This window comes from Pleurodeles waltl, chromosome 7 (assembly GCF_031143425.1).
Source record: "Pleurodeles waltl isolate 20211129_DDA chromosome 7, aPleWal1.hap1.20221129, whole genome shotgun sequence".
In the NCBI taxonomy this organism is placed as follows: Eukaryota; Metazoa; Chordata; class Amphibia; order Caudata; family Salamandridae; genus Pleurodeles; species Pleurodeles waltl.
Genome location: NC_090446.1, coordinates 635,879,518 through 635,891,395, shown reverse-complemented (window position 1 = coordinate 635,891,395; position 11,878 = coordinate 635,879,518).

The window sequence follows — 11,878 nt, the reverse complement described above, 5'->3', positions numbered from 1 at the left end:
CCATCAGAGCCGTTTGATCCCAAAAGAGAGTGCAGCGTCTGCAGAAAACAAACCATTGACGTGTTGGCCATTGCCTGCCAGCTCAAACTACAGCAATGCAGGACTGCATAATTAGGAGGACAGGTGTGTGCTAGTGTTGTCTAAAGCTAAAGTAGATATCAAGTTATCATCCCAACAACCTGATAAATTGCTACGGGAAGCTTCAAAATGTTTAAAAGGCGATAGTACTAGAGAAAGCCTAGCCACTACTTGGCCATCAGAGGAGAAATATTTCCATTATGAAAGGCTTCTGCCCTCTCAGGACTTACCACTGGAGGGGATTCCAAGTCTGGGGCATCATATGGGAGGAATTTCTATAGTCTTCATAATTCTTGGTTGGGGTGAAAGCTGGTGCTCCATGCAAATCTCTGAAGGAGACTTTCTCCGAGTGCCCACTGCCCTAAGCCTGTTCTCACGAGGGAGCTGCCTATGCCCAGATGTGGATTGGATTTCGGTGTGGTCTTGCTGCACCTATGTCTTGCTGATTGATGTTCCTCTCTATGCGATGAGTCTGCCTAACTTGTGGTTCAGTTTTGTTTTGCCCAGTACCAGCCTAATTCTGCTTTGGTAAAAAAGTGGGCATTCAGACCTTACATGATCTTGAGCTTGGCTGCAAACAGGAGTGAATATTTCATTCCCATATCTCTGAGCTTTATCTTTACCCCTAAGCAGAAGGCCAGTTGACTCTGGACAGCTATTGTATATCCTGTAAAGACAAGGAGTTTGTGGTTGTCCATTTTGAGTCACCCTGAGTTCCAGGAGGACCTCCACACACGAGGAAAATTATGGTCCCATTTGATAGAAAACGGAAGACAGTTCATGTGGTGCCACAAAACCTTTTATCCAGTTCACAAGGAACTCTACAATTTCTTGCCCCGCGGATCCCCAACATAATCTTACCACTCTGATGTTGCTGCACCAAGAGCAGCCCACAGCATCCTCTACCTTGCCCTCAGGAAAGAACACTCAGTCTGTTAAATCTTGGATCTGCTGTTGCAGATTTGATATCTGGGTCTGTAGTTGTAGTATCCACTCCGATTGAGTTACCCTTTTGTCCAGTCACTTATGACTGTCTCACACTAGATCAACATTCACAACAAATGTGTCTATTTTTCCCCCAAGGAATGCTGTTGTTCCCATTGCCCCCCGGGATAATGTCAAACGTGTCTGGCCCAGCAACAAGGGGGTACATAGCTTGTAATTCCAGACTCCGTGCTAACAATTGTGTGCAGTTAGGCTGACTTCACAATTCCCATATCTTCCAGGACTGACTGCAAGAATTAGTTGTGAAGTGTGCAGGTGACCAAGCACAGTGAGGCAGAAAAGGGGTCATATTCAAGAGAAGGGATAACCCAGCAAGACGATGAGCTGCAGACCAGGCCTACTTGGCCCCACCAAGGACCCCCAGAGGGAGCTATTAGGGACCACAAAATGTATGGCCCACCTTTTTAGAGGGTTCAATTAGTTGTACGGATATAGTTCCAGACACTCAGTCAAAAATAAGATGCTATGTTTGGCTGGTTTCTGGCCTCTGCCTCTCCGTGGCATCTGTGGCCTGCAGCGAGCATTTGTATTGGGATTTTGCTGGTATCCAACTACACTGAGGTGAGAGGGTAGCAGAGGGGAATCTGGAAAATGGATGAGCTAGTAACTGGCTGCGCCAGCGAAATAAGCAGCTGGATACTACAGCAGAGGTAGCCCAGTCATATAGAGAGTGTGTTAGCGCGCCCTTGGCTTGTCTATTTCATCATAGTAAGTGGTTGGACGCTGCTTTAAGGTCGATGAATCTTTTGTCTTGTGTAAATTATATATGGATTATATATCATGTAACACGATCTGCATTAAATAATAATCATCACCAAAGTCAGCAAAGAAATGCACAATGACCAATTTGGCCATGAATACCACACCTCTTAGTAGAAGTTAAAATGTTTATTTCCCTATATTAACAATGGTAAGATCACGAAAATTAGTCTCAACACCAAATGGTACAAGTAAAGAAACATCTCAGGCTGTCCATGTCTCCTAAAGAGTCTTAGTTTAAACAAAGCAATGAGAACAATAATCTCAACAGCAAAAACACTCATTAATAGCAGCAATATTTGAGAAAGAGATATATGATACATTTATTCAGCAAGCAGATTAACATCAGTTCATTAAGATGCTGAAGTACCTCATAAACTTAGATTAGCATTAGCATGCTGGGCTTCGTGCAAAAGTTTTAGTAACATAAATTTAGAAAACATCTAGCTATAGCACTCAAAACAGCAGCACTTGGTACCTCAAAAACAAAAGACAAATAACAATGCAGAGATTAAACATAGGGGGTTATTCCAACTTTGGAGGAAGTGGTAATCCGTCCCAAAAGTGACGGTAAAGTGACGGATATACCACCAGCCGTATTACGAGTCCATTATATCCTATGGAACTCGTAATACGGCTGGTGGTAAATCCGTCACATTTGGGACGGATTACCACCTCCTCCAAAGTTGGAATAACCCCCATAGTTACCTATCCCTAGGGAATCAGCAAAACAGCATAACTCCATAATAGGATGAGCAGCATCAGCATCAGGACAGGGGACATGAAAAGGGGTGACAGTTCAGAATGTGGACTCTAAGATTTCTGAACCATCAAATTAATTATCTAAGGCAGGCAGCAAAGTGTTACAGGCTATAAGCATTGAGTGCTAAAGTAAGCACCAGCATCATTGCATGGTGCATGGGAAATAACTCAAAATAATAAAGTACCGGAATGTCAGTAGACTGACTGGCAAAGCATGAAATGTCAAAGTGACAGATCACAAGAATGCAAAGTGAAGTCTCTGGAAACCAGGAAGAACTGAACCCCAAATGTCTGATTCTCAAATATTAAATTAAACGTGCTAAACCTTTGCCATTGGCTGAAAACATTATGCAAAGAAAGAACATCAAATTACAAAGACATCAGATATCACTAATACACTAAAGATGGTATAATAATTATTTGCAAGACACTGATTGGTCTCTGCTTTATTTACGTAATTGCAAACTATACTGCATGTAGCACTGTAAATTTCTCTTCCGTCTGTCATCTGTAGGCCCTTTTGTTTGCCATCTTCATGATATGCTTCTACTAGACAGCAGTTACAAAGATGTTGGAACCTTTTTGTGCAATGCTGTTTCCCTCTGAAGAAATACAATACATTAATTACATGCACTGATTCAAACAAAAGAAGTTTGTTATTCAATGGACATGAGAACATACAAAAAATACTTTAGCTAATACTGGGCACTAAGATAACTTCTCGCTGTGGCCTTCCTCAGTTCCTCAGTTTCAGGTCCAGCAGAAAAGAAGAAATACTCATATTGAAAGAAATACATTTCATTAATTAAAGTTTTAAACAAGATTGAGATTCAAACAAAGAATGTGTTATACAGCGGACATGAAATCATTCTACTAACGTTGCAACTTTTGAAAATTTGACAGACATTCAACATTAGCTGTGGCCTTGCTCTATTAGAGACACAACAGAAACCCAAGAAATACTCACATTATTTCAGCATTTATTTTTGCAGAGAACATGTTCTCAAAGGGAAAGAATATTTCCCATTACTGTGTTAGTTTTTTTATTATAAACATGTGCAGGCCTAGTGGGGGGCGTGGCAAAGGCACGTTTGCCACGCACGTTTGTAGACCCCTCCGTCATCTGCCGTAGCAGTGCCTGTCATCTGCCCGTCCCGGGTGCGGAACAAGACCTTGGGGGCTTGTTGGATGCCATTGGGGCAGCTGGGCTGTGTACTGGATCCTCATGGCTCGGCAGGTCAGTGGGAATACTTGGAGCGGCACACTTCCAAGATGGCGGACGGGCTCTCCTGGCCCGGACGCAGCTGGTGATCGGTCCGAGCTGAGACCCAGCGGCGGGTTGAGCCACAGTGATTACCTACAACTGGTCTCCAGGTGAGAATGAGGTGAAGGGGCCTTCTGGATGGCGAGAACGGCAGCTGGTGGCAGTGTGAAAGAGGGCCTGAAAGGTGCTACGGCCTGAAGAGGCGGGGACGATTGCATGATGTCTGGCCCACTCGGGGTGCTCTCGGAGGATTGGGGGCAGCGGAGTGCGTCACCATGCTGGTGTGGCTGACAGTGGATGTAGAGGCGGCCTGGGCCTCTCCCGGGTTGATAACGGCACCAGGGGGAGACGTGCGGTCCAGATCAGCGGTCCCACCCCTACCCCTGCCAGCACCTGAGATGGTGCTGGGCCTGGATGGAGGAAGATGACGCCAAGTGGCGGGACTCAGAGGTGAAGAGGGGTAGCAGCTAGAAAGAGGGAGCTTCTCCTTTCCCCCCCTCTTTTCCCCCAACGCGGGAGGCCAGCGGAGGCTGGAGCGCAGTGGTCCCCCACTGTAAAAAGATACTAGGCCCCGAGTCTGGGAGTGGAGGGCCCCCTGGTCGCTGATGGCAGATCGTGCCATAAGAGAGAAGGTCAAGGTCTCTGGTGCTGGGGATAGATCTGAGAACCTTGCGGGACGCACTGCTACTTAGTAGTGAAGAAGCACACATATACGAGCCTGTTGTGAAGGGGCCATAGCCCTCAAAGAGTGGATCTGCAGAAATTGAGACCCAGCTATATAATCGCTCGTGGGTCACTCCGTGAAATAGCGAGCAGGAGTGAACTCGGCAACACCCGTGACTGCTTCGGCTACTATGGGCAAGGACAAACCACACGGCCGTCCGCTGCACAAACACGCATAGACCAGTTCGCCATGGGCCCTGGTGGATCTCGTAACAAGGAAGAAGTGCCAGGTGGAGGTGTCTGGAAATCTGCGGCGACCGGCGAACTGACAACCATACTCCAGGCTATTCAGGCATCCCAGACAGCGGTGGAGGCCAAGGTAAGGGTTGATGTGGCATTAGTGCGCCAAGACCTCTGTAATGCAATGGCCAGGATTACAGAGGCGGAATCAAGAATATCCACTGTGGAAGACGACCTGACTGCCTTAAAAACACAATTGTCGGCACTAACAGCCCCCACATCAGAACTATACCGTAGGGCTGAAGACGCTGAAAATAGGTCTCAGCGCAACAACCTTCGTATCGTAGGCCTTCCAGAGAATACAGCAACCTCTTCTCTGGCCTCCTTCTTGGAGGAGTGGTTCCGCTCATGGATGCCCGAGGACCGCCTCAGACTGTGGTTTGCGATAGAGTGAGCCCACAGGACTCTACAGGCCAGGCCCCTGCCGGACTCACCGCCAAGGCCAGTGATACTCCTCCTCTTCAGTTTCAGAGACAGGGACGCAGTGCTGCAAGAAGCTCGCTCCAAGGGAGATCTACATTGTGGCGGCGCAAAAGTCCTTGTGTTCCCGGACTACAAGAGAGACGTGCAGTTGCAGCGCCGCGCCTTTATAGACGTGAAACAGGAACTGAGAGCGATGGACGTACCCTACCCCATTCTCTTCCCTGCAAAATTTAGAGTGGTCCATAATAATAGGACTCATTTCTTTGAGACTCCAGCTGCGGCATGGACATGGCTTACGGAGGAGGTCACGTTGGGCCCCCCTGGTGGAGGCCTACGGCAAGCTCGTGACAAACGACAGACAGACAACCAGCAGAGCTGGCCACTTGGCGTCCTCCAAAGAACACGCTCCAGGAGGCGCAGGGCACGATGGGGCTCATGCTCTGGCTCCCCTGTGGAGCTCACAACGGAGACAACTTCGGAGCACCTAACAAATACTAGTCTGGGGGTGGTGATGAGGAATCACAGATGGAGGGCCCAACGCATGTACGTGTGGGGACGGCTGAAGAAATAGATCTGTCTCGAAGCTCGGCGCTGTAAATCCTTAAATGCGGAGGGGAGGGCGGGGGCCAGTATGGTCCGTAAAGAAGATGACGTTGTAATATGCCTGCTTACTCTTTAACACTCTTTAATCCGAAGATATGGAGGGGTCCACCACTGCTCAACCAATTGATGTTTCAAACTCACTGTGTTAGGGAGTGAGTTGTTCTATAAGGGCGACAGATGCTTCTTGGGGGAAGTATGGGGTGGGGTGGGAGTTGTGGGGTATGGGAGTTCAGGCCGTGCAAGAGGGTGCTTGTTATTGTTAATTGAATTCAGTGTTAGTTTGTTTTTCCTCGCAACTGCACAGGGGGGTGGTTCAATGAAGTCACAAGATGGACAGCGCACAGCACAACGGGATGTGGTACTTCCACGAGGGGGAGAGGAGTCGGGGGGCGCTCGGAGGGACTTAATTGATATAATCGTGATGGACAAACATGTACAAACAGGTGGGACCGACACAGATTATTTCATGGAACGTTTAATGGTCTCCTTGATAGGATCAAACGCGCGGCTGTACTTGCATATATTCACCGACACAAACCTGACATGCTCACGATGCAAGAAACCCACCTCCTAGGGAACCATTGCCCCTTTTTGGCCTGCAAGGTTCTTGACAGAGTATATCATGCATGGTTTGTGCGGGGCTTGGCGATACTGTTTCACCGCTCATTTCCCATGGTGGTAATCCAGGTATGGAGGGATCCACAGGGGCGGTATGTGGCGATCTCTGGGAAAATAGAGGGTCACACGATTAATGTTGTTAGTGTGTCTACACTCCGCCGAAGGTGGTGTACGGGACCCTTAGGGATCTAACTCAGCTGCTTCTGGACCTTCCCCCGGGAATCACAATGTTGGGAGGTGACTTTAATGCAGTTCCCAATCCTGGGTTAGATCCAAGTGGGGCGCCATCGGCGCATAGACAGGTAATAGCCGCTGGCATCTCCGGGTGGTTGTCGGCTGCGGGGCTCTGTGATGCATGGAGGATATGGCACCCGCGGCGCACACACTTTATGCATCCTTCGGCGGCCCACAATACGCAATCTAGAATTGACCTCGTGATCTTACCGGCCACTGACTGCTGCCACCTCACACACATTGAAATTTTACCACATGGGATCTCTGACCACGCGCCATTCCGGTTTCTTATGGGACCTGCTCAATCGGTGGTCCGTCCTATGTGACGATTGAATGCGTGGTACCTGCAAGACAAGTGTTATGCTAGTCAGTTACAAAAGGCGTTGCATGAGTACTTCACCCTCAATGAGAACTCGGTGACGCCATCCGGGGTCTTAGTAAGGCGGTGCTGAGGGGGACAGCCAGGAGCTTTGTCTGCGCTCAGGAGTGCTCCTGACATCCCACATTGTTCAGTTAGAGGTGTGGGCAATGAGTTTAGAGGCAGAACTGGGTGCTCAGCCCAGTGAGAGGGTGACTAGACAACTCCTGTTGATCTGAGAGGAGATTCGAGACTACTCTTTGGAAGCGGCTAAGCACTTTTGGAGAGCAACTACTGATAGGGTATATGGTTGGGGGGATAATACTGGGAAACTGCTGTACTGGCTGGTGTCCCATCAACAGACCTCTAGAATCATTCCCTAAATTTGTAATGCTCAAGGGGACAATGTCTCCAAACTCCAGGAGGTGGCCGAGGCGTTTCGCTTCTTACTACAGGGTATTATACCAGGCTTTGGCAATTATTTTTCCAGGTCACGCCCGTCAGTTCTTGGTGGATGTTCCCCTCCCGGCATTGTCCACGAGGGAGGTACAATTGCTGGACTGAAGAGGAGGTCAGAGAGGCCATCTCTGCGATGGGAGCGGGTAAGACCCCCGGGCCCGATGGGTTTCTGCCAGAGAACTATAAGGTGTTTCGGGACGACCTGGTGCCTTACCTCTCGGCTTTATATGAGGAGGTGGGCCGTCTAAGCTCCTTCTTGTATGGGCTGGATGTAGCCACTATTATGGTTTTACCCAAAACCCAACACTCTACTGTGCTGACTACAGGCCCATATCCCTGATCAATAGCGAAGTAAAAATTTATGCTATGATTCTTGCCTCCTGCCTTAAGAAGGTGATGCCAATACTGATACACCCGACCAATGTGGATTTATGACCGCCCGCGGCACGCATCATTGTATACGATGGCTCCCCGTGGCCCTTGCGAGGCGTCACCAGTTGCCCCGGAATCTTGCCCTCCTATTTATTGATTTTGAGAAGCTCTTTGACACTTTTGACTGGGGGTTTCTTTTCTTGGTGCTACGGCGGGTGGGCTTTGGGCTGAGGTTTTGCCAAATGGTCCAGGCCCTGTATGCTAATCCTATGGCACGCGTGCAGGTTAATGGTACCCTGTCCTCGTTTTTTATTATTCATCGGGGAACGCACCAGGGCTGCCCCCTGTCCCCTCTCCTTTTTGCCCTGGCCATTGGGCCATTGGCGCAAGTGATAAGGGTAGATCCATTATACCGCGGTTGGAAATAGGGTTTTTCGTACGAAGACCGAGTGGCCCTATATGCAGATGATGTCCCAGATGGAGGAACCCAGTGTGACGGGTCCAAGAAGCTCCCATCTTCTACGTTGTTTCGAGGAGGCTTTGGGGCTCAAAATGAATCCCGCCAAATCGGTGTTGGTGCCCCTGGCGATTTCCAGAGACTGTTTTGACTGGCAGGAAGTGGTGCGCATGCACCGGTTGAGTTTTAAATACCTTGGTATATGGGTGGCTCTCCTTCCGGAACTCACTTGGACCCTTAACCTGACCCCGCTCATGTCCCGCACCAGGGCGGATCTACAAAGATGCTAAACATTGCTGCTGAATGTTTTGGGTCGTGTAGCCCTATATAAAATGATGGTATTGCCACGACTTCTATATGTGTTACAAAATTTCCCTTTTTTGATCCCCGTTCCTGGTTCTGGGTGTTGGAAAGAACCACCACTTCATTCCTTTGGGGTTGAATGAGACATTGGGTGGCGTCACAATACTGTCAAAAGGGGGTGTACGATGGGGGACGGGGTATGGCTGATGCTTATTTGTACTATGTGGCTACCCAACTCCTGGTTGTTCATGATTGGTACAATGGGGGATGGGCAGACCCAGCTTATCAGATAGAATTGGAATCGCTGGGTTTTCCTCGTATCCTAGACTTCCTTTACGGCTCGCCAATCCCCCGAGACATGGAACCGGTAACTCAGGCGGACTTCCTTGCTTAGTGTGCGGCTTTGCGGTACACCCAATGGAACAATGTTATCAACCAGCAGACCCCACTGTGGCAAGGTAAATGGCTGAGTGAAACGGCGGTACTAGAGGGCTTCACAGGGTGGGACACGCTGGGCATCTCTCTAGAGGGAGATGTCTGGAGAGGGGAGGCACTGAACTCCTTCTAGGAGTTGCAGACCAAGATTCAACTGTCTCACGCGCAGTTCTTTAGATACCTCCAACTTCGGCATGCACTGGGCATTCACCTGACCCGATACCAGAATTCAGCCCACTCGAGGCTAAGCTGCTTATGGGTAACTTGGGGAAGTAAGGTGTATACCATGTAGGAAGGTAGCCTCTTTCTAGCCTTGTTACCCCCACTTTTGGTCTGTTTGTGAGTATATGTCAGGGTGTTTTTACTGCTATCCAGGGCCCAGTGCTCATAGTGAAAACCCTATGTTGTCAGTGTGCTTGATATGTGTCACTGGGATCCTGCTAGCCAGGACCCCAGTGCTCATATGTTTGTGGCCTATATGTGTTCCCTGTGTGGTGCCTAACTGTATCACTGAGGCTCTGCTAACCAGAACCTCAGTGTTTATGCTCTCTCTGCTTTTAAAATTGTAACTTTAGGCTAGTGACTAATTTTACCAATTCTCATTGGCACATCTCTCCTCTGGGCTATTCCTCAGATAACGAATACAAGAGCTCACCAGAGTTGCTCTGCACTTCCCTCTTCGACTTCTGCCAAGGATCGACTGCTGACTGCTCCAGGACGCCTGCAAAACCACAACAAAGTAGCAAGACGACTACCAGCAACATTGTAGCGCCTCATCCTACCGACTTTCTCGACTGTTTCCTGGTGGTGCATGCTCTGAGGGCTGTCTGCCTTCACCCTGCACTGGAAGCCAAGAAGAAATCTCCCGTGGGTCGACGAAATCTTCCTCCTGCCAACGCAGGCACCAAACCTCTGCATCACCGGTCCTCTGGGTCCCCTCTCATCCTGACGAGCGTGGTCCCTGGAACACAGGAGCTGGGTCCAAGTGTCTCCCACAGTCCAGTTGCCCTTCTGGCCAAATTTGGTGGAGGTAAGTCCTTGCCTCCCCACGCCAGACAGCAGACTTGTGTACTGCGTGATTTGCAGCTGCTCCGGCTTCTGTTCACTTTTCCAGAACTTCCTTTGTGCACAGCCTAGCCTGGGTCCCCAGAACTCCGTCCTGCATTGCCCAACTCGCTGAGTTGTACTCTGACGTCGTGGGACCCTCCTTTGTGACCCTGAGTTGCCCGCTGTCCTCAGATCTTCTAAGTGCCTGTTCTGGTACTTCTGCGGGTGCTGCCTGCTTCTGTGGGGACTCTGAGTTGCTGAGCGACCCCTCTGTTTTATCTTCCAAGGGGAGACTTCCTGGTCCTTCCTGGTCCCAAGCAGCCCCCAAAATCCTCAACCGTGGTTCTTGCAGCTAGCAAGGCCTGTTTGTGGTATTTCTGCATGGAAACACTCCTGCATCCTCCAGCACACCGTGGGACATCTTCTGACCAAAGGAAAAGTTTCTGGCACCTTCCGTTTGCAGAATCTTTGGCTTATTCCACCTGGAGGCAGCCCTTTTGCACCTTCATCCGGGGTTTAGTGGGCTCCTGCCCCCCCTGGACACTTGTGTGACTCTTGGACTTGGTCTCCTTCCTTTATAGGTCCTTAGGCCCAGGAATCCGTCTTCAGTGCTTTGGTGGCAGTTGTGGTTCTTGCAGAATCCCCTATCTCGACTATACTGTCTTTCTGGGGTAGTAGGGTAACTTTACTCCTACTTTTCAGGGTCTTGGGGTGGGGCATTTTGGACACCCTTACTGTTTTCTCACAGTCCCAGCGACCCTCTACAACCCCCCATAGGCCTGGGGTCCATTTGTGATTCGCATTCCACTTTTGGAGTATATGGTTTGTGTTGCCCCTAGGCCTATGTCTACCTATTGCATTCTATTGTGATTCTACATTGTTTGCACTACTTTTCTAACTGTTACTTACCTGTTTTGGTTTTGTGTACATATAATTTGTGTATATTACTTACCTCCTAAGTGAGGGTATCCTCTGAGATACTTTTGGCATATTGTCACTAAAATAAAGTACCTTTATTTTTAGTAACTCTGAGTATTGTGTTTTCTTATGATATTGTGCTATATGATATAAGTGGTATAGTAGGAGCTTTGCATGTCTCCTAGTTCAGCCTCTAACAGCCTAAGCTGCTAGAAACACCTCTATTCTACTAATAAGGGATAACTGGACCTGACACAAGGTGTAAGTACCACAGGGTACCCACTATAAGCCAGGCCAGCCTCCTAAACCCAAATATATAAAATGTTAATAAACAACGGCCCTTGTAACCTAAACCGAACTAGGAGCAGGTGGGAGGCTTGGCTGGGGCCACTTGAAGAGACTGAATGGACGGAGGCTTTGATGGCTCCTAGAACGTTGGTGGTGTTGGCGAGGCTGCGGATGGTTCAATTTTATTTCCTACACAGGGCATACCTGTCTCCTGACAGACTGCACCGGGCGGGAATTCGGCTATCTGCTCAGTGTCCACGAAGTGACGGGGGCCCAGTTGATTTCTTTCACATGGTGTGGTCATGTCCGGTGATACTGGTTTATTGGGGAAAGATAAATCATGAGCTGAATAATGTGTTGGGAAGGGAGCAACTGTTGTCCCCAAAACTGGCCTTATTGGGTACGATGGAAGATTTGGAGGGCTCTAGATCCGACCGAACTTTTGTTGGTACGAACTTGATGGTGGCTAAGAGAGACATTGCAGTTGCCTGGAACTCCACCGCAGGACCTTCCCTCCAGAAGTGGAGGCATG